This window comes from Nesoenas mayeri, assembly GCF_963082525.1.
Source record: "Nesoenas mayeri genome assembly, chromosome: 18".
In the NCBI taxonomy this organism is placed as follows: Eukaryota; Metazoa; Chordata; class Aves; order Columbiformes; family Columbidae; genus Nesoenas; species Nesoenas mayeri.
In genome coordinates, this window is record NC_137566.1 from 2,223,552 (window position 1) to 2,243,714 (window position 20,163).

Below are 20,163 nucleotides of genomic sequence, written 5' to 3' on the forward strand. Positions count from 1 at the left end.
TCTGGGCTTCTCTGGGGCTGGGGACTCCCGGTCTCTCCTCACTGCTGTGAGATGGGGTCATGAAGCCACCTGCACCCCTTCCAGTGCTCATAGCTTCACCTGGCAGCTCCTCCGGAACCTGTGCTGGGGGGTCGTACTCCTCAGGTACTGCTGGTGCAGTTTACAACCTGTTATTTCTTTTTAAGCCCCCTCCCTCGGAGCTGGCCCCTGTGGGCACAGTGACCCTGGTGCCCTGCAGTGACTCCTTCCAGTGACTGTGCTGGCAGGGCACGCTGCGCCATGCACCCCCTGCCCTGGTCCAAGGCTGGCAGCACCCACCGGGGTGAATGAGGGTTCTGTGCTGCCCGGAGTCACCTCCCTTTGCCCCTTGGGGCGGCGGGGTGAACTGGGACCCCGTGCACCCTGCAGACCCCTCAGGGTTGAGCTTCCCCTGCTGGGAGCAGAGCTGGGAGGAGGGGATGTGAGCCAGCTCACCCACGGCTGAGCGCAGGATCTCTGCAGGGGCATCTGTCAAGTGGTGCTTAGGGCAGCCACAAATCCTGGACAGGGCAAAGAGGAGCAATGCAAAGCCTGTGAGGTCTTTCAAGGGACAGAGGATCATGGTGCCCATTGAGTGCTGCTCTGGGCAGAGCCAGGGCTGCTCCCCCTGCCATGGCCCAGCAGCGCTGCGGGTGCTCCAGGGGTGCAATGGGCCTGCGGAGACCAGGGTCCTCTGGGAAGTGCAAGGCTGAACTTGCGCTGTCACTCTGGCTTGGTCACACTATTTCTGCGTCCCTGATGGGTCTGGCCTGTGCTGACCCTCAACCGGGCATCTGGGCTGTGTCTGCTTCGGCAGCCTTAATTGCAGGGGCTGACACCACTGCTGTGCTGGTCCAGGCTTCCCTTCTCTTCAGGCTCTGCTCCCACTAAGGCTGGGTTTGCAGATATCTGTGAATGCACCTGCAGGGCTCTGATCACATCTGGAAACCGCTGTGTGAAGCTGTGGTCCACACTGGGAACAGCTGGAGCAGGTCTGTGCTGTCCCCAACCAGGACAGCTCCTGCCAGCCCACCTCGACTCAGCCTTTCCATGCCTGAGCTTGTCAAACCCGGGTGCAGCACCACGTAGTCAATCCTCATGTCACCGGAGGTTTAACACAGGCACCAGGGTGATACGCACAAGGGTTCCCGCTGCCGGAGCCTGGCCATGGGGGCTGGTGTCAGGAACGTGCTGTACTCGGCCCTTGTCTGGGCTCAACCCGTAGACATGACCGGCCCCGAGCTGCCCCGGGCGTTGCAGGATCTCATCCTCCGTGTCCTCGGCAGTGCGGTTTGGGAAGGATCCAGTCACTCAGGTCTATTTGCAGTTTCTCTTTCTTCTCCTGCCCAGCTCCGTGCCCTTCTCACGCCCTTGGAGGCTGGGCTGCGTGCCCAGCTACTCCCCCTTAGAGAAGGGCTGCTCTCCCAGCAGAGCAATTATCCCAAATGCCAGCAGGAAAACTGCATCTTGGGCCCTCAGCCTGTACATTTTGTGCTTTTTTCTTCCCTGCTGCACAGTCAGAAACTGCTCAGCCCATCAAAGGCTCATGCTGCCCTGGGTGGTTTGCAGCAGCCCCATGTCCAGCGTGCTGTCAGCCCAGCGCTCTGCACCGCCTGTCCTGCGCTTGCCAATGCGAATCTCTGGGAGATGAGCTGTGGATGTGGTGATCTGGAGAAGCTTCTGGGTCCCGGGGCTGGTCCTCACCAGTACGGGGGGACGGACCGTGCAGGGCTGTCTTGGCTAAGGGGCTGCCTGGCGCATCTCAGACCCGCAGGCTGGCACCACGGCTGCTGCCATGGGAGGATGTTGTTTTCCGCTCATATGATGGTGGAGCAAAGACCCCTGCCCAGGTGGCGAGGGATCGGGTCTGCCCTCCCCTCTGTGGGGAATGGCAGGGGCAGCAGCTGGTGAGTCTCTGGTGCACCGTCCCTGGTATCCCCAGCATCTCCACCCCAGGGGAATTGAGCACAGCACCTGGCAAGCACAGGGAGGGGATCATCCCCCTCTGCTCTACTTGGCCTCACCTGCAGCATTCATTGTGTGCAGGGCTGAGGACACAGGAGAAAAGGAGATAAAGCTGCTGGAGAGCGTCCAGAGGAGGGACAGCAAGTTGGGGAAGGTTTGGAGGGGAAGCCGGATGAGCAGCGGCTGCAGTCCCTGGGTCTGCTCAGCTGGAGCAGAGCAGCCTGAGGGCAGAGCTCATGGGCTGCAGGTTCCTCAGCAGGAGCAGGAGGGGCAGGGTGAGCTCTGCTCTGTGACAGTGACAGAGCCCAGGGAACGGCAGCAGATGTGCCAGGGAGGGTCAGTGGGACATGAGGAAAAGGTTCTTCCCCCAGAGGTGCTGGACACTGAACAGGCTCCCCAGGGAGGTGTCACGGCCCCAACCTGACAGTGTTCAAGAAGAGACTGGACACCGTCCTCAGACACACGGGGTGACCTGTGGGGTGTCCTGTGCAGGGACAGCAGTTGGAACCGATGATCCATGTGGGTCCTTCCAGCTCAGGGCACTCTACGATTCTGTGATCCTGCCAGGTCCACATGTGTCCCCATGGCCGTGACCCCAGCCCGGCGTGGGTGCTCAGCGCTGCCTGCGCCGCCAGCCGAGCCCCGTCCAAGGTACAGCTGATTGAAGCCATATGGTCCCTCCCAGGGACACCCGCTGCGGGAGGAGGGGTGGGGCTCCCAAAATTCCTGCTTTGCTCAGCAGCTGCACGCCATGGGGACCGTGGCTTTTCTCCCCGCATTACATAAAGAGGCAGCTGTGCGTGGCGGATATCCGCCCTGTTTCCTCACCCTCGGTGACCAGCCATCGGGGACCGGAGCAGGGGCTGGGGGCCTGGCCAGCACCCCGGAGGGGGCACGCTCACCGTATGGGTGTCCTTAGACTGAAAGCATCCGCTTGCAGGACACCAGTGCAGCGGTGGGTGCAGACGTGGTGGACATGACCCCCTCGCCCTTCCCTGCCATCGGGACACCCTTCCTATGAGATGGGATCATGGCAAGTAGGGCCGAGCCCTGGGCAGGGACAGGCAGCTGCAGGGGCAGAAAAGGCTGTATGGGCAGGGAGCCTGTGCGGGAGGCCGGGCTGCAGCTGTGGCCCAGGAACAATTAAAACCCATCCACATGGCACCATTTAACTGCTCTGCCTCGGTTTCCCCAGCTGTAGACTGGGCATGTGGACCAGCACATGCCCACAGCAGGACACCTGGGCTGCCCCATGCCTGCACAGTTTCAATGATTAAGCATTTTTCCTCCATTCGTTCCCAAGACCTGCTGGACCCTGGACCCGTGGAGACCGAGCAGGGAGGACACGCAGCTCCCGCTTACCCTGCAGCTGTGGCCGGGCCTGGGGGCCAGTGCTGAAGGCAGCAAATCCTGTTGCCCCAGAGCCTCTCCTGGATGCATGTCCCCCGTTTTCCCCAAGGGCATCCCTGAAAGGGTCCAAGGGACCCCACAGATTTGCCGTCCCTTGCTGCTGGCAGCCAGGAGCACGCTGTCCTCAGACAGGGCCAGGCAGGCAGGTTTCGTTTCTTTTGGCTGCTGAAAACAATCTCCTGCCCATGGAGGATGCCTGAGGGGTGTCTACAAGCCCAGGAAGATACCAAGTAGGGGCGTGGTGGATGTAGGGATGTCCCCTGGCCCTTTTCCTTGGGGAGAAGAAAAAGCAACCATTATCAAATCTTCCTGTCAAGAACCTGAGGACAGGCAGGGCTGCCTGCGCATCCTGCAGCCGCCCCCAGGCAAGGGTCGCAGCCGTGGCCATGGTTGGTGTCCCGCAGATGGGGACCCACAGGGCAGAGCTCAGGTACAGTGGTGTCAGCCCGGTGCAAACAGGGCATCCCAGCCCCGTGTCCCCAGGCGCAGCCTCCGGGCAGCTCTTGGCTGGTGAGGACAGAGCTGCGGTGCAGGGACTGGTGCTGGCCAGGCCCTGCCAGACCCCACACAGGTGCCATGATCACCTGTGAGGAGGGTGTCACAAGTGACACGAGTTTGTTGTGTCCCAGCCCTGGGCTCCTCCACACCGCTGTGGTCCTGGCAGACACCTGAACCAGGCGGCAGATTCATGGGTGGGCAACCCGGACAGGTCTGCAATGGAGGGTAAAAAGGGCGGCACTGAGAGCCCGCACCAGCTGCACGGGCTGGCATTGTCCCTCATGCTGTCGTACACACATGCATGGCAAAATATTTATCTGCATTTACCGCTCAGGGTCCCCAGGAGTGAGGTGATAGGCTCTGAGCAACCTGATCTGGGTGAAGATGTCCCTGCTCATGGCAAGGGGGTTGGCCTGGATGAGCTTTGGAGGTCACCGCCAGCTCAAACTGTTCTTCGTGCCCTGTGGAGATGGGGGCGAGGAGAAGCTCCAGATGGGCTCGGTGGTGCGGGGCCGGACGTGGCGGGTGCAGCTCGGCCTGCAGCGGTGACATTCCCATCCAGAGCCTTGCGTGCGTTTTTGTGTTGCTTCATTTCTACCAAAGCGCTGAGCGGCTCGCAAACCACAACGGCTTTTTCCATCCCTGCTGAAGATGAACAGCTCCCATGTGGTGCTGGTCAAACTGGGAAAGAACCAGTCTTTGTCCTATTGACTAAACAAAGAAACCTAAAAGACATCACCTCAGCCCCCAAGGTTTTGTTTAGCCCAAAACAAAAAGATTTTTTTATTGTTCTGAGTTCAGTTCAGGCTTTTTAAACACCCTTTTTTTTGCCTTCTGCTGTATTTAGGGCCAGTTGAAATGGAAAAACCACACGGACAAATGGCCCTGTCTTGGTACTCCTGGCATGAGCTCTGACGTGAAGAGAGCACCCACTTGTTTGGAATGTTTCCAAAATCTTCATTAGATAGTAAGAGATTTCAGAATCTCCATTTGCCCTCAGGCTGAAACACTTCGCAAGGGAGACCCAGGGACAGATGGGACATCCCCCCGTGCTGGGAGCTGCGCTGGGGTCTGGGTTCTGTGCCACATCCCCCGCGAGGGGCGAGCTCTGGCCGGCCTGCACGGAGCTCAGCTGGGTGGGCCAGGGAGATAACAACCAAATCATGGAACAATTCCGTCATTAAATATTTATTATCGATGGCTCAGGAAGAGAATAATTTGTGCTTGTGAGAGACATCCTGGTTCTGATGCTCCTGCACAGATGCAAACGCCTTCTGACCGGTGGCCACGTGGCTGGTCAGTGCCAGCGGCCACAGCTCCCTGCTGGGCTGCGGGCTTGTCCTGCGGGGCGGAGGAGCCCAGCACCCTGGCAGTGTCCCTGGCACCCCGTGCGCTGCCCCTCCCGGGACACCTGGACGTGTCAGCTCTCATTGTGCTTCCCTGCCCAAAATCCTGGGGAGTTTTTACAGCCCAGCCTTTTTTTCACATTTTCCTCCGATGAATAGGCTGTTGCAGAGCTGCCAACTCCCAGAAAGTCAGAAACTTCCTTGGCCCTTCTGAAAGCATGAAATTAGGGGAAAAAAAATAAAAAGAAGAAGAAGAAGAAGATAGTTCTTGTAAACAATACTTTTAGGAGAGAGCGTTTATTCCTCTCCAGGGGCCTCAACCTTCATCACTCCCATCACTGAGCTTTCCCTTGCAACACCCACCTTGAGCAGGAGCCCAGTCTTATGAAACCAAAGGAGCTATGAAAATCTAAACATTGCAAAACACGCTGGTTAAGAGGAAAGACAAAGCCGTTGGGACTGTTAGGGCTGCAAGGTTGCGAGCAGCTCACCAGCAGGATCCCACACCGACAGGAACGCCCCCGTTGGTCCATGTCCCACGGGACGGCTCTGCCAGCGGGTCTGCGGGGGTATGCGGCTCTCACCATGGCCCTGCCATGTCTTGGGGACAGCGGGAGCTCAAGGACACCCGCCCATGCTGCCCTGGGACCCATCTCCACTCCCTGTGGCTTTTCCAGGGATTTTCACCGTTCTCCCGCAGCCGTGAGCTGCTTTTCCTCCTCCTGTGTCCCGGTGGGGTTGGTGCCTCTCCCTGCTCACAGAACGTTTGCGTGGCAAACCCTCGGGATGTGGGTCTGCAGGACGGGATCTGTTCGCCCAGGTCTCCATCCCCGCAGGCTGGCAGTGCCAGGGCAGCTTTTGCCATCGTTCCAGCTGCCAGCCCGGCTGCAGGGCTGCGAGGTGGCTTCCCCTGTCCCGGCCGTGGGACAGCGTCAGGCTGTGACAGCCACCACAGCCCAGCCACGGGCACGGCACCGCAGAGCCCTGCTGCAGCTCAGGAGCTGTGGGGATGCTCCTGCTTGGCCCGTCAGCCTTCGAACTCCCCCAAATGACAGGCAGGTGGGGGCTGCCAGGGGAGACACTGTGCTGGTTTGACTGAAAATGATGTTCATTCAGTTCTTCATGCAGTTAGAAACCTTTCTTTTCCATAGTCAGCATGGTCAGTATTTGGACTTAGTTTGAGAACAAGAGACTTAATGTTTTGAATTGCTCTGGTCTGAGAGCCAAGGACACTCTGAGCTCTGCCCACAGGTGTGAAGCAGCGAGGAAGGGGATGGACGGACAGAGCTGGACTGACACCGGACTGAGCAATGAGACCGTACCAGCCCATTGGCATTGTGCTTCATGTATAAGGAGAGCTGGACCTTCCACTCTTTGCTCTCTCTTGGGTGCTTTCTCTTGGCGCGTTGGATATTTTTCGTCTCTTTTCTTTTTTGTTGTTGGAGACAGGGGACTTCTGGTCAGGACGTTTAGTTTGGTTTTTGCCATTTTGCAGAGGCCTCTGAGCCTTTCTGCCTTTTTCCTCTCCTTTCTCTCTCTGGGATCAGCTTTAGGTGCAGCTTGCTGGGACTGGCTGCTCTGTTGTAGACAGAGCTTGAGTATCTTCTATTTCTATTTTTTATATATATTTACTAGTAGTGTATTATATATATAATATATATACACACATAGATATATACATATATACATATATACATATATACATATATACATATATACATATATACATATATACATATATAGTGTATTGTATTATAATATATATATTGTGTATATTTACTAGTAATATATTAATATTTTGTTATTTTGTCAAACTGTGTTTATCTCAATCCAAGTTTCTCCCTTCCCCCTTGATTCTCTCCCCTCTTGCGGGTTGGGTGGAGCGGGGGTCAGTGGGCGGCTGTGGTGGTTGTGTTGCCAGTGCGGGTTGACCCACGACAGACCCCTGCACAGACACCCGTGTGCCAGCATTCACAGCACTGCTCGGGGAGCACGCTCAGGGATTCAAGTACCGCTGGAGAAACCCCCTGCCACAGGTACACAGGTACGAGCACGGGCACAGCAGCACACCTGTGGGTGTGCACACTCATGATGTGCCCAGCTGTCCTGGGACCATGCGCACTGGGTCCATGGTCACACCATGTCCACGGTCACACTGTGTCTGTGCTCACCCTGTGTCCATGGTCACACTGTGTCTTGTGCTCACACCATGTCCATGGTCACATCATATCTCTGCTCAAACTGTGTCCATGGTCACACTGTGTCTGTGCTCACACTGTGTCCATGGTCACAGTGTGCTCACACCGTGCCCATGGTCACACCATGTCCATGGTCACACTGTGTCTTGTGCTCACACTGTGTCCATGGTCACACCGTGTCCATGGTCACATCATATCTCTGCTCACACTGTGTCCATGGTCACACTGTGTGCTCACACCGTGCCCACGGTCACACCCTGTCCATGGTCACACTGTGTCTATGTTCACACCGTGTCCACGGTCACACTGTGTCTGTGCTCACACTGTGTCCATGGTCACAGTGTGCTCACACCGTGCCCATGGTCACACCCTGTCCATGGTCACACTGTGTCTGTGCTCACACTGTGTCCATGGTCACACCGTGTCCATGGTCACATCATATCTCTGCTCATACTGTGTCCATGGTCACATCGTGTTCATGCTCACACCATGTCTGTGGTCACATCATGGCCATGCTTACATCTTATCTCTGCTCACACCATTTCCGTGGCCACACTCTCTCATGCTAACACCATGGCCGTGCTCACATGGTATCTGTGCTCACACTGTGTCCATGGCCACACTGTGTCTGTGCTCACGCCATGACCGTGGACACATCACACCAAACTGTGCTCCCAGCCCCGCACATGGAGACCTCAGCTTTCTTGGTTCCCAGCAAGGCGAAGAGGAAGGATCTGCTCCATGGGCAACAAGCTCTGTCATAGCTCAACATCCTGTGCTCCAACCCACCCCCACATCCTATATCCACCCCCGCACCCTGTCTACGTGTGACACCAGCACGGCTGTGTGAGCACCGTCCGTGCTGCAGGACGGACCTGCACTGCGGGGCTGCAGGAGGCACCTTGTCCTGTGGGAGCCTGGGAAAGACAACCCGGGTATAAAATTAGCCAGAGCTTTTATTGCTGGGATTTTATTTTTAAATGCAGTGGAAACTACATCGCTAGAAGGAAAATCCAGGAGGTCAGGGCCAGCCTGCGGGATAACGGCGTACCTCTGTCCCATGGTGAATGTGCCACTGGCCCCAGGTGGGATGCAGGTGGGACCTGGCTGCGGGGTACAGCCAGTGCAGAGCAAGGGGCTGATCCTGCCCCCGGGATGCACCCCGGGTGCTGTGTGAGGAGTGGGGGCCACAAGGGGCAGCAGGGATGGATGGGCCCTTCCTGCAGACACTCTGGCGGCCAAAGGGTTCCTGAGAAACTCCAGTGGGAAGGACCTTCCTATCTGAGCAGGAACCTCCCACCAGGGAAGATACAGGTGGGATGTGAAAATTCAGGATCGTCCTGGAGAGAGACAGAGGCACCAGCTCTGGCTGTGCATGAATGAGCCGGCAGTGGGTTCAGCCCCACCTGGAGCAGGCAGCTCTCCATGCTGGGGTGGCAGGAGCTCCCTGTCGGGGGATGGTGCTGATGCAGGTGTTGCCTGCACCCAAAGGGAATTTTTTTGACAAGTCCAGAGAGGAAGGATCTACTGAAGGGTGTAAATACAGAGAAATCAGGAAATCACATCTGGCTCAGGAAATCCCCCTAACTGAAGATAGCTGGAGACTGGGAGATGCCTCAAGGAAAGTATCATGTATGTTTGTTGTCATCTTACTCATCCCTGGACAACACTGGATGGTAGGAGGGGTTGGTAGGAACATCACAGCTGTGTAAATGCCACCTGCTCCCAGCTTTGTTTGCTCAAAGAGGCATGTGGCAGCAATGAACACAGCTGGCACAGGCACTGGCTGGACCCTGAAATGGTTATTTGTGAAATTTGTGCCTGTAAAGATGTTACTTGAAAGCCTGAAGCAAGTGTCCAGGTGAGCGCCTGGTTCCCCAGTGAGCTCCTCACCACGAGCTGCCCAGGGACTGCGGTTATTCCAGACACTGCAGATGTGGCTCCTCACACACACCCGCTGCTGAAGCCACAGGACTGGGTTTCCATCCTCTCCCCTTCGAGCTGCCCTCCTGCCCCGCAGGTGTGACAGTCCTGGTGAGGTGACGAGAGGAGCCTGAGCTGCACCTGCAGCCTGGGACAGGGCTTGGCTCCTCTGTTTCACACTCACTTGCCTCTGGCTGGCAGCGGTCAGGACGCAGCAGCTGCTTGGCAGCTGCCCTTGGCCTCAGTTTGTGGAAGTCCTGCTGCGGTCGAGCACTCATGCAACCACAGGAGAACTGAAAGTGCCGATCCCAGGGCTGACTTCCAAAGAGAGGCATGTGTGGGATGTCAAAAAGGGAAGCAACCGTGTGCAAACCTTCCTATAAGATGAGTGGGAGAAGGATGTGGTGGGAGCCAGGCAGGGTCCTGGCAGCAGTTTGGTGCTCAAACCAACCCTCAGAGGCTGAGCAGCTCCTGCTGCAGAGGGGTGGGGGCCTCCCCAGGCTGCAGGTGGCTCTCTGATCCACCATGGGTCTGCATGGGCTGCAGGTGGATCTCTGCTCCACCATGGGCCTCCCCAGGCTGCAGGTGGCTCTCTGATCCACCATGGGCCTGCATGGGCTGCAGGTGGATCTCTGCTCCACCATGGGCCTGCATGGGCTGCAGGTGGATCTCTGCTCCACCATGGACCTCCATGGGCTGCAGGTGGATCTCTGCTCCACCACGGACCTCCATGGGCTGCAGGTGGATCTCTGCTCCACCATGGACCTCCATGGGCTGTGGGAGACATCCAGCCTCACCATGGTCTGCACCACAGGCGGCGGGGAATCTGCTCCGGTACCTGGAGCACCTCCTTCTCTCTCACATCTTCTCACTGCTCTCTCCCAGCTGCTCCACAGCATTTTTTCTCTTTCTTAACTGCATTATCACTGAAGAACCATCATCTTTCCTGATGGGCGCAGCTTTGGGCAGTAGTGGGTCTATCTTGGAGCCAGCTGGAGCTGACTGGGTCCAACATGGGTGCAACTCCTGGTACCTTCTCACAGAAACCACCCCTGCAGCCACCTGCCACCAAAACCTCCCCACATAAACCCATTGACGAGGACCTGATGTCTCCCCAGCAGAGCGGGGGATGCAGCTGGAGCAGAGGGGGATGTGTTGGGAGCGGGACGTGGTCGCTCATCCACAGCAGCCTCTGCCCAGCTCCAGTCTGGTCAGTGCACACTGAGCAGGATCATTCCTTCCCTGGCAGCATCCTCCCACACGCCTGGGCTGGATTCAGCTCTGCAGAGGACTCACCGCGCTGAGCGGCTCCTCTGACACCCGGCACAGGGCGTGTTTCAGGAGCTGGACCTCGCCGGCCGCTTCTTGGGAAGCAGACAGGCGGCTGCTGCGCTCGGTTCTGGCGAGCTGTTCGCACCCCTGGTCTCTGCCAAATTTCACACTCACGCAAAACGCTATTTTCTTGCACTGAGGGTTTAACTTCAGCCCTGCTCAGGGACATTGGGCTTAAAGTATCATTCCAGCAAGGAAAGCCTTTCCCCGCGGCAGGGCAGTGTCTCCCTGTGGCTCCCGCCAGCGGCACACGAAGCAATGTTTGTTCTTCCACCCCACACAAAGGCACGACCCAGCTGAAGCTGGAAAAATGGCACTCAGCAGTTTCATCCAAGTCACCTGCTGAAACCTGAGAGCAGGAACGAACCTGAAGGCGGGACAAGCATCCTTCCCATGCCCTTCCCGGGCACAGCCCCATCCCCACGCACAGAGGATCACCTGGATGTCACACTGCCAGCTTCCCACAAATGAACCTGGGTGGGGTTTTTTTCCCTTTTGTCCCAATTACAAAGCACAAACCTATCTTAAAAGGTCAGGATGGTGGCTCTGAGTGAAGCATTAGCAGCCCTGAAAGCCCCAGAGATCATCCCAGGACACAGCTATTCTCCCTCTCCTTCTTCCACCGCCTCTGCAACCCGCTCCATCCTCAGGGAGAACGTTTAACTGTGACACCCCAGGCGAGGGTCCTGCTCGCTCTTCTGTCCTGCAGCACGTAACACCCTTCGCAGAACCATGTTTCTTCAGATTCTTTTGCACACATTAGTGTAGAAGGGAGGCTGAGCGGCCAGTCCGGACGCCGCGTGGAGGCCGGACAGGGGACGCCCAGCAGTCCCTGTGCTGCTTCATGCTGAAGCAACACCCTTCATTTCTCAGGGGTTTGCATCCAAGATCTTCCTGATGTGGCCTGAAGAAAACCCGCAGAGATGTCTCGGTTCTGGGGCAGGAACAGGTGACCTGCAGCACTGGGGTGCGTTGAGGATGCCCATCTGCAACTGGAGATATGCTGTTGCATCCTCGGGAGCATGCAGCTGTTCATAAATCACACTGTTTTGCAGTGTATGGAGGAAGAGGAAATGAATGAGGCTCTCAAGGGCTTTTGAGAGCTTCACAACACATGATTTTCTGGAATTGCAGCTGGTGATATCCCATGATGAGCTCAGAAAATCCAGTTCTCCCTGAAAGACAAAAGTCCACTTTTGCAGTTAGGTTCAAAAACTGAAAAGTCTAACCGTGAAAATCTCCACAACTCACAAACTTTCTTTTTTGAAATGTCAGGATTTCGGGCTGATCAACTCCGATTTTTGAGTCAATTGAGAAAAAGCCTTAAAGGAAGAGCCTGGGCAGCTGGAGGGGCACCAGGAACTCAGCAGGAAGGTTTGTACAAAAGGCCCCAGGTGGGCAACAGTGGTGAAGTGGGAGGGTTAAATATGGAAGAAAACCGGTTTAATAAATTGCTCAAAGCTGGCCTGGGCATGGATCTGTTGAATCTGGCAGTAACAGGTGATTTCATGGTGGCTCTGTGAAGCTCATCTTTGCCCCCTGGGCACTGCACTTGGTTTGCGTGGGTGCTGTGGGGCATGTGCAAAGGGAGCGTCCCCAGGAAAGAAAACTCTCAGCAGCGCTTGCCCAATGCAGCAATGCCAGCGTGACGGCACATACAGAACAGATGATGATGGCACGTACGGGAAAGATGATGATGGCACATACAGGAAAGATGATGATGGCACATACAGGAAAGATGATGGCACAGGTAGGACAGGTGATGGCACAAGTAGGACAGGTGATGGCACAGGCAGGACAGATGATGGCACATACAGGAAAGATGATTGCACAGGTAGGACAGATGATGGCACATACAGGACAGATGATGGCACAGGCAGGACAGATGATGGCACATACAGGAAAGATGATGGCACAGGTAGGACAGGTGATGGCACATACAGGACAGATGGTGGCACAGGCAGGACAGGTGATGGCACAGGCAGGACAGATGATGGCACATACAGGAAAGATGATGGCACAGGTAGGACAGATGATGGCACATACAGGACAGATGGTGGCACACACAGGACAGACTTCATTTCCCACTGCCATGGCAGGGAGGGCAGCAGGAGGCCCCTGGTGCAGCCTGGGACATGCCTGGATGTCCCCTGCCTCAGGGGGAGGCCACCAGGGAGCCTCAGCCTGCCTTGGGAATCTGGTTTTCATTTACGTCCTGCCAAAGAAGAGGAGAAACGCCTCCTTTCCCTTGAGTTGAGTTCCCAGTGTGAGATCTTGCATCACGCAAGCATAGTTTGATGCCAAAGACGTGAAAGAACAGTCGCCCTGGGACAGGACGGCTTCTCCAGCTGCAGCACCACGCAACAGCGTTGAGAGACGCATTTACACCTCTGCGACCGGGAACCCTCTTGCATTGCTGGTCCTCAAAACAGACTGCAAGTATCAGAAAGAAGCAAAATGGTCTTGCTCAGTGCAAAATGGGATTGGGCTGAACTGACACCTTCCCACATTCCTTCCCAGGGCTCAGGAAAGGAGTGCTGGAGCAATGTCACCTCATGGGGCTGGAGCATCCTGCCACATAGCTGCAGGATGCTGATGGGAAGGTGGCTTAGCATAGAATCATAGAATCCTTTTAGTTAGAAGAGACCCTTAGGATCATGGAATCCCAGAATCCCAGAATGTGAGGGGTTGAAGGGCCCTGGAAAGCTCATCCAGTGCAATCCCCCCATGGAGCAGGAACACCCAGATGAGGTTACACAGGAAGGTGTCCAGGCGGGTTGGAATGTCTGCACAGAAGGAGACTCCACAACCCCCCTGGGCAGCCTGTTCCAGGCTCTGACACCCTCACCCCAACAAGTTGCTTCTCAAATTTAAGTGGAACCTCTCATTGAGTCCATTGAAAGCTATGCCCTAACAGAAATGCTTCTACCTCTGAGCCCTCCTGGTTCCCAAGTCCTCCTAAAATGTTAGTTTTATGCCTAACCCCACTAGGAACTTGAGGGAACCTCGGAAAATAGAGTTTCTCCATGCAATAGAAATGGGAAAAGAGCAAATTCACTGCACAGGAGAGCTAATGGAGATATGCTAACCAAACCGCACCCCTCTGGGTTACTTGAATTCTCTTTGTGGACCAATGCGATAGCTAAGAATGGAAAAACAGGTCCTGTTTGGACCTTCAAGGGGCAAAATCCCTCATGTATTAATAATTGAGTTAAATGTAGATAAATGGGTAATAGGAGACCAGGTCAGAAAGCGTTGTGAGTCTGTTGGAAAGGTGGGTTGCAGTGTTTGCACCCGTTCCAGGCAAAGGAGTCATGGCCACAGGCACCCCCACCCCGCCATGCCCTGCTGCCCGTCCTGCTGCCTGCTGCTGCTCACAGGGGGACGATGGCAGTGTCCCCATGGTCCTGCTCACCTCCGGGCCTGGGGAAGCCAAGCAGCAGCCCTGCCAGGACTGACACACAGCTGCCCTCAAAAGCCCCCTGCTTGTTCAGAGCCCCTCGGCTGCTCTGGTGAGGACTCCGCAAGGGTAGCCTGAGTGTTTCGGCATCCCGCAGGGGAGCCCCTTCTTGCAGCAGCTCTGTGTGGGGCCGCAGTGGTGGCCACGGGCCGCACGGAGCTGCTGCAGCAAGGGGGCTGCCCCAGGAGCCGGGACAAGGGCTCAGCCCCGGCATCACCTGGCTGCTCACCCTGCTGCCCTGGGGCTGGCGCTTGTGGTGGAGAGCCCAGGTCATGCAAAGTGTGATTTCTCATTTACGACTGGGCCCCCAGGTAGTACTGGCCATTTCTAAGAAGAGTGACAAACAGTTCCCTGCTTTATTCCAAGCAAGAACATGATTTCCCCCTCCATCCTGCCAGCTCTGTTCCCACCCCACCACCATCCCTCCCTCACTCTGAGGATGAGGATCAGCCCTGTGGGCAAGGCTGTCCACGTAGCTCTGCCTATCATGCTCTTTTCCTTTATGTCATGCGCTCCCTCCTGTCCACACACCCAATCCCACAGGTCTAGGGACAGGTGAACCCGTGGCGGCTGCACGGGGCCAGTGGGATGAAGCCACAGCCCTGCGGCTCTGCACACCAGCACAGCTCTGTCCTGGGGGAAGGATGCTCTGCTGGCGGGTCCTGTGTCCCATGCCAGGACCCACAGCCTCGTACCACAAGCTTGGGGAAACAGCTCACCAGGCACCATTGCCACAGCAATGGAGCTGACAGCACGGGATGTCTGCCAGCCCACGAGGGCTCCTGCCCCGCTAGGTGTGAGCACCCTGTGGCCAGACACCTCCCTGCCCTCTCCCCGCTACCAGGGGGCTCCCAGCGAGGCAGCCAGGAGAAAAGGCCGGGGCTTTTCCGGAGAAACCGCCTATTTCCTGGTCACTTCAGTGCCCGGGCAACAGGGAGCAGAGCCCTGTCCATGGGAACCCCACTGGACTGGCATCACAGAGATGCAGTCCTGGGAAATGGGAGAGAGAAAAGGTTTTAGAGAGTAAGGCAAGAATTGAAACTTGTGTTTGGGTTTGATCTTCTTCCCAGGCCAGCGGCTTTGCCAGGAGGTGGATTATGGCCCTGGATACACTGGGGTCCTTCCAGTTCTTCAGTGCCTGTGAGTGAAAAGCTCCGGGCTGGAAGCCAAGGCTTAAGTGATCATGGGACCTCATATCCACCCGGTGCAGATGCAAAGATGCCCTCAGTCATACTTGGGCTTGTTGAACTCTGTTCTTTTTCTCTGGCTGGACACACCTCTGCTGGGCTGAGGGATGCATCCCCCCCGAGGACAGGCTGCTGGGAGACTTTCCAGTACCCCACACAGTTTTGGGAGCCCTTAATGCAAGACAACACAGGGGAGAGAGTCAGCAGCAGCTGTTTGGGAAGCCCGGATGTTCAGGTTCTTTGGTTGGGACTCAGCCTGGCTAGAGGTCCCTGGGGAAGGGATGGCTCTGGGCTTGAGCCAGGGCTTGGCCTGCGCTGGCCATGGTCTCCAAAAAATACAGCTGATTTCTCAGCCAAGTCCCCATGACCGGGTCAGTTCAGCTCCTGACTCCAATGAGGGCTGCAGAGCCCAGCTGGGCTGCACATGGCCCTGGGGACTGGGAACAGGTCACGGCTTGTCCACCCAGCCATAGGTCCAGTGCTGCTCACAGGCAGGGCTGAGACTGGGACTGGGACTGGGATTGGGATTGGGATTGGGATTGGGGTTAGGGTTGGGACTGGGGCTAGAGTTGGGACTGAGAGCAGGGCTGGTGGATTCCCGCTCCCATGGATGACAGCGTGTGGCCCTGTGAGCAGTCCCAGCCCAGCCTGTGACCGAGGAGCAAGTTCCTGTCTTTGTCCCTCATTCACACACTGCTCAAGAGCTGCCTGTGGAGCAGACGGGAGCTGTGCTCATGTTGGTGACATCTCCGCAGCCTCCTGCCATCCCAAGTGTGCTGCCGGCTGTCACAGGGACCGTGCTGCTCTCCACCCAGCCCCGCTTTCTGCCTGCTGTTCCTTGCCCTGGGTGTCTGTGCAGAGCAACCATGGCACCCACTGCCCTCCTGTGCTCCTTTGGGAGCAGGTTGGGACCACTGGGGCTCTCATCAGGGCTGAGATCAGTGTTTTGTTCTAGCAGCTCTCCAGCGCATTGTGGGACTGCTTGTGCATTGTTCATTGTTGGCCCATGCTCATCACAATCCCAAGATTATTGAATGTTCCTGAATCCATCTCCCCTGCACTTGTTGTTGGCCAAGGAGCCTGCAGATGGGAGCAGAAAACCCTGTCCCTAATCCCTCCCTTTGGACCTCGGCCCATTGCAATGTCTCCAGGCTCATTCTGCTCTTCCTGTTATTTCCCAGCCACATATGGAGCTACTGTGCCGCCCACCAGTGTTCCCAGATGATCTCATCCATCGTTAACGAAGACATTATGAAGCCCTGAGCCCCAGCCACCAGCAAACCCCGCCATCCCTAGGTATGTCCTCCCAAGACCAGCCAGCGAGTCCCTTCTCTGGCTCCACATTCTCCAATAGTCCTTTGTAACCCAGGTGGCCCTCGCCCAGGTGGCCCCACGTCAGACGCTTTTGTTGGAAGAAGTGGATTAGAAAAACCTCTCTCCTTTGTTTGGGAAGGTGGCTGTTCCACACTGCTGGGTGTAACACACTCCCTACCTTCTTGTCTTTGTTCCCCAACCACCACTTTGTCCCCAGTGAATATTCTCCTGCAAGTGCCCCAGGGTGGGGACAGGCTTTGTCGCCCATCTGGGGATCTGTCCTGGGGAGCCTGTGCAGGTGCATCTCCCCAGCACAGAGCGGGGAAGGCCCTGTTTCCCCGTGCTGCTGAGCTGTCAGTGTCCACATCAGCTGCAGGTGATGCAGAAATACATGCCAAGAGCCTGCAGGTGCCTCAGGCGTGCTGGTGGAACATCTTCACTTGGCTTTACCTGGGACTCAGGTCTCTGTGCTTGCCCAGTTACAGGGCAGGTGAAGACACCAGCGTGGTTGGGAGTTGGGGCTCTGCATTTGCACCCCCCTGTCTGTGACATCCACAGGATACTCTGGGCCCCTTACTGTACCTGGTCCTTCTCTGCCTTGGCCCCATAAAGGAGATAACACCACGTACACAGACTCTAAGCACACAAAATTGGCATTAATTCATGGGGAGCATATTGCTGGCTCATAGCAAACCCTGGCCCTGCATCTGATTGATTATATGGTTATTTAAGGTTATCGTGTCTGGTCATGTTGAGGGTCTCTGTCCTTCCTGCTGTTGAAGTGGACCCCCAAAATTTCACCATGTCCCTGGGGATGCTCAAGGCAAGATGAATGGATGGAGAGCAGCCCTGCAACTGCACTGCTGAGGGCAAAGAGCAGCCCTGGCACTGGGGACAGGAGGACAGTGGGACACTGGCGGTGCTGGGCAGCTTTGCTGGGGCCACCCTTGCTGCCCACTGGGGCACAGGGCCCTGAGACCTGGCGTTGTGCTCCATCCAGCCCTGCGTTGCTGTGCAATGCAAGGACGTGTCAGGGTGCAGGGAGGTGGCAGGGTGGCACAGGTGGCTGTGCAGCAGGACAACTGGGCTGTGCTGGGCTGGCTCCCCATGCAGCTGCTTGTGCATTGAACCTACTTGTTCAAGCACATCTTTTGCTTTAGAAATTGGGGTCCCACAGAGGTGACATTTGTGCCAGCCTTGCATTGCTGGAGTTGAAAATACACATGTTCCTGGTTTCCTCAGACAAACAAGATAGCACCCTCCTTCCCACGGCATCGGGAGATCACAGAATCACAGAATCCCGGGATGTCAGGGGTTGAAGGGCCCTGGAAAGCTCATCCAGTGCAATCCCCCCATGGAGCAGGAACACCCAGATGAGGTTACACAGGAAGGTGTCCAGGCGGGTTGGAATGTCTGCACAGAAGGAGACTCCACAACCCCCTGGGCAGCCTGGACCAGGCTCTGACACCCTCATCTGGGAAGAAGTTGCTTCTCAAATTTAAGTGGAACCTCCTGTGTTCCAGTTTGCACCCATTGCCCCTTGTCCTGTCACTGGTTGTCACCAGCAGAGCCTGGCTCCATCCTCCTGACACTGCCCCTTTCCATATTGATCCCCAGGAATGAGTCCCCCCTCAGTGTCCTCTTGTCCAGCTCCAGAGCCCCAGCTCCCTCAGCCTTTCCTCACACGGGAGATGCTCCACTCCCTGCAGCATCTTGGTGGCTGCGCTGGACTCTCTCCAGCAGTTCCCTGTCCTGCTGGAACTGAGGGGCCACAGCTGGACACAAGATTCCAGGTGTGGTCTCCCCAGGGCAGAGCAGAGGGGCAGGAGAACCTCTCTGACCTACTGACCACCCCCTTCTAACCCACCCCAGGTACCATTGGCTTCCTGGCCACAAGGGCCCAGTGCTGGCTCATGGTCACCCTGCTGTCCCCAGGACCCCCAGGTCCCTTTCCCCTACGCTGCTCTCCAACAGGTCGTTCCCAACTTACACTGGAACCTGGGGTTGTTCCTGCCCAGATTCAGGACTCTACACTTGCTCTTGTTATATTTCATTAAATTTTTCCCCGCTCGATTCTCCAGTCTGCTCCATTCTGCATCTTGGAGAAAGCCCTCCCTGCCCCTCACTTTCTTTCTCCCGCTGAATTCGTTCATTCCTGCAGGTGATTTCATGCTCCTTGCCAGGCACTGCCCACCTAGGGGGGCCACTCCAGCACAGGCACCTGCTCCATGCCCGGGGATGTGGCTGGGTTGTCCTGCGAGGGGCCCAGTCTGTTGTCACCGCGTGGGCAGCGGGGCTGCCGCCCTCCCTCCCTGCTCTCCTTGCCAGTGCTGCCACCTGTAAACAGGGCATGACGAGAAATGGTCGCTCACAGCCAGCACTTGACCCCGGCCAGGCTGAGCTCAGGACAGTGGTGTCGGTGTCCTCGATGCCTGAATGCACCATCATGGAGATATTTCTTGGCTGTACATGGCTTCATGTGGCTGTCATTCCCTTTGCGTGGCTGGGAGCATTTCCAGCCCAGCATGTCTCAGCTCTTTGTGCCTCCCTGTTTGTGCTGGAGGTTGAGTCTCCTGGGACACCAGTGATCAGCCAGGGCTGGGCACACGCTCCCTTGGACCTCGGCTCAACCTTCCCTGCCCCTTGGGGCTGCGCAGAGGCTGGCAAATGGGACCCTGCGCACAGAAGGAGGAACAGCCCCTCTGGCAATGGGAAGGATTGCAAGCCCCCCATCCCATGCCATGCACGGGCAACCTGGGAGCAAGGTGGCCAAGTCCATGCAAGATCGAGGTATGGAAGACACTCACACTTCCACTGCAGTCCTAGGAGGGTCTCACCACAATGAGTAACCACCTGCCAGAAAGGGACTTGCTCCAAAGTCACTGAAAGCAAAATAAGGATGAGGAGCAAGGGACCATCCCTACCTCCTACCTACCTACATCCCTACCCTGTGGGCTCTCCCAACCCCATCTCTGCTCACCACCATTCAGAAAAGAGACTTTTAGTTCCTTCTCAGTCTCTGAAGATCTGTTCTCATTTCTTGTCCAGTCAAAAGGAAACACTGGAGGGTTGGCAGCTATTAAGAAAGGGTTTTAAGCACAATCCAGAGATCTTTCTGCTGCTGCATTAATCCCTAGTGCAGTTACACCCATGAGGGCTGCAGATATGTGCCTCAGAAATACTGGACAGGTGAGGAGGGTGGTGAGAAGAGTTAGGAATACGCAGGTATTTCCCTATGGAAGCTTGAGAAGCGCCCTCAAGTCAGCAGTAATGCAGGAGAGCAGTGGAAACGATGCTCCGCTAATCCTCAGAGACAAGACTATGGTCTCTTGTGGTATTAGCAGCAGCAGCAAAGGGGAATAATTTTTTCACATTAATCTGTATGTTAACCTCTTGGAGTTGACAGACACAGATTTTCCAGAGGTTAAATGCTTAATGAATTAAAATGAGGAGGTAGACTCATCCTCAGACACTCACAGGCTGAACACAGCGGTGCTGCGGAGAAGCCCTGC